This window comes from Dermacentor silvarum, chromosome 7 (genome assembly GCF_013339745.2).
Source record: "Dermacentor silvarum isolate Dsil-2018 chromosome 7, BIME_Dsil_1.4, whole genome shotgun sequence".
In the NCBI taxonomy this organism is placed as follows: domain Eukaryota; kingdom Metazoa; phylum Arthropoda; class Arachnida; order Ixodida; family Ixodidae; genus Dermacentor; species Dermacentor silvarum.
In genome coordinates this window covers 117850864-117854390 of record NC_051160.1, presented here as the reverse complement: position 1 = coordinate 117854390, position 3527 = coordinate 117850864, and positions in this window count along the sequence as shown.

The following is a 3527-nucleotide window of genomic DNA, read 5'->3' as shown; positions in this document are numbered from 1 at the left end:
GACCACCGGGCGGCATTAAAAAAATAAAATAAAGAACAGAATTAAAGGCATAAATAAGGCACACATACATTTTAAGGCATAAATACATGTCATATGCAATTATTAACACCATTTGAGCGGTGTGAACGCAAATACCAGCGCGCAAAGTAGTACGAATGACCCTGCCGAGCAGTATCGCCAGCAGTTTCCAATGGCGCGTCCTTGATGCAGCCCAATACACTTATATCGCAGCGCCGCCACAGTATTTTTCCACGTCGGGCGCCTCACTGCAAAACATGCGCCGCCCCAGCCGCTCGTCCCACCTCAACCGTATTGCAGTACATTTCAGCCGAAGCGCAGCCATGACCGGTCGTGAGCGCAGTAAATGGATAAAGAAAGCTTCTCGTTCCTCCATGGTGCAGCGTAATGTGCTGCTGTAAGGCGGCCGGTTGAGAACATGCGTGTAATCATGGATGAACGCAGTGCCATATTTCAGCCACGTGACGAATTATCTTATCTTACCAGTCATCGTTTTACCAATTCGCCTTTGACGAATCTGGAAGTGGAAAAGCGCTTGCACCCCGCTGAAAGCATTAATTACATTCATTTAGGTAAGGAATACAAGGGCATCCTTTGGTTTGAGATGATTTTGGTCTTTCTGAAATTTTACATTCTGTTCAAACAGTGCAAAATACGACGGAAGAAGAAAAGGGAAGTACACAGGAGTTTCACTACTAGCTTCCAGCTGCGCCGGTTCAACAGATTTTTCAGATTCGATACGCGCGAGGATAACTCGCTGCACGTTACATGCACACCACTAGAAAGTCCGAGCCCGGCCCGGGCCCGCGTCAAAATACCCGAGCCCGGATCAGGCCCGGATAAAAACCACATGCCGTGCCCGAGCCCGGCCCGAGCCAGGCCCGAGGCCGTGAAAAAACTGCCCTACCGGGCCCAACCCGGCCCTCGGGTCATGCCGGGCTCGGGCTTTCGGGTAAGCCCGAGCCGGTGCAGTGCTCTAGTGTCTACTGCTAGCCAGGAATCAACTTTGACATACAGGCTTTCGCGCAGTCGTGTTCTGAATGCAAGACGTACGCGTACAGACAGCCACAAGAGCCGTTACAGTGGCCCCCGGTACCCAATAAACCATGGCCTCATGTCGGCATCGATATTTCGAGGATGGTACAAGATCGTGCCTGTGCGCCTACGACGCATTATCAAACTTTCTTGACGTGGAGCTGCTGAAAGATTGTACCGCGATGGCAGTCGTATAACATAATCACCGAACACGGCACAATCCTGCGGCGCAATCAGCGGCATCTGCGGCCTACAAGAGATGCTTTTCCACAGAGAAACATTTATGAGTCAGAGGAGGACCTCAGACAAGGAGCTGATCAATGTTGTCCAGCATACAGCAGCAAATATGTCGCAGATTCAACGGCTACAAGTGGCAGCCTTTCTGCCTCATTCGCGGTGTGCAGCAGCAGGTGTGCAGCAGCACCAAGCACCTTTTTGCACAAGGTTAACCCGAATATGAAGGCCACCAGAGAGGCTTTCAGATGATGGAAACTTTGTGCATGTTTCGAAAATTGCGTTCTAAATGTTTCTTTTCTATGGCATTTTCTTTTCTTTTTTATATGACAAAAAGGGGATGTATGTTATTTATGTCTCGTATCTGGCGCCGCGCGGGCTTCGCATCTACGGCACGTGTGACGTGACCAATATCTGTGTCACACATGAAACGTGTGGAGAGAGAATACACCCTATCCCACTTTAGGGTTGTGAGGAGTATGTTGTGGGCGCAGGTCAGCCAGACGCACAAGAAAGCAACCAGAGACACAAAGAGACGTATTTATGACACGACCGGCACATTGGACGAACACGGGACACGAACTATACAGATAAGCTGGATAAGTGTCACGCTCGAGCACTCACAGTTGTAAACAGGAGTCCGGCCTCGTGGCGACGGCTCGGCGGACTTGGCTCTGACGGCGGTGGGTATACGGGCGGCGGTTGAAGCTCAGGATGGCTCCAGGACGTAGCCCGGTTCCGGAGCGTTATCTCTGGTTCGTAGCCCGAGCTCGGCACCGTAGCGGTGGGGTGAGAGCCGGGGCGAAGCCCAGCACAGCAGTGGGTGAAAGCCGGGGCGGCGCCCGGTTCGGAGAACAGGACCAGGGCTCTGGGTCGTAGCCCGAGCCTGGAAGCATGGCAGCGGTCGTGCGAGCGGGGACGAGGCCCAGCTCCGCAGGACCCTCGTCGATGGTAGAAGCCGGGGCGGCGCCCGGTTTGTGGAACAGGATGAGGGCTCTGGGTCGTGGCCCGGGCCCAGCAGCACGGCAGCGGTCGTGCGAGCGGGGACGAGGCCCAGCTCAGCAGGACCCGCGACGATGGTAGAAGCCGGGGCGGCGCCCGGTTCGCAGTGCAGGACCGGGATGCCGGGACGTGGGCCGGCGTTAGGTCCGCTCCATCTCGCTGCACTGCCCGTTCTGTCAGCCTGGCTGCCCCGTCGTTCCAGATGGTCTCTCCCGGCACGCGCACCGACCACGCGCACCAGCGACGCTCACTCCCGCGCTTTTCGGCCCCGCACGCCGAACACAAGCACAGAAAAACCCGCGCATTTCAACTCTCGGCCCCGCACACCGAGCACAAACATTAAATTGACGTCCTCCTACCACAAGGGTATACATAAAAGGCTGTTCAATAAACGGGGGTTTCTGCTCCCCTTGCTTGGAGCCTCTGGTCGTGTCTCGTCTTCTCCTGCGGACCACCATACAAGGACCTGCTCGTAGAAGCCTTCATTGGCACTTTATCCATCAGGTACAAATTCGTTGTGCATAATTTCATGCCAGCAAGAAGATCAACATAAGTGAGGAGGAGGAATAAACTTTATTTGTGGAGCAGATTTGTGAGACCTAGGCCTCTCTACCTAGATGACGGCCTCGAGCCCTTGGGCTCTGTCGGCATCTGCAGCTTGCTGGACTGCCTTAAGTCGGTCTTCCGGTGCAGAGCTGATCAGCGCGGTCTCCCACTGCTCTCTGGTCTTGTGTGTTTTATTCTGTGTGGGTGTCCCCGGACAAGCCCAAACCATATGTTGTAAGTCCGCCCTTTCTTGACAGAATCTGCATCTATCGGTGTAAAGTTCTGGATAGTAACGGTGGTAGGCCACCGGGTTCAGATATGTTTCTGTTTGCAACAAGCGCCATGCTGTCGCTTGCCGTCTACTTAGCGAGGAGTGTGCCGGGGGGAAACGGGCCCTGCCCAATTTATAGTGTTTGATTATTTCGGTAAAGCTGGTCATCCGGTCTCTCTCCGTTCCCAGTATTCGCGTGTCACCTGCTCGGTCCGTCAGTTCTCGAGCCAGGTTGTGCGCTATTTCGTTCCCAGGAAGGGAGGAGTGTGCGGGTGCCCATATAATGTAAACGTCTCGATCTTCACGGTAGTCGGCTAAAATTCTTAGCGCTTCCGGCGAGATTCTTCCTTTGGCATAGTTCTTGACGGTGGTCTGGGAGTCGCTGACTATGATGTTGGCCTCCGTGGAGGCTATTATCCAG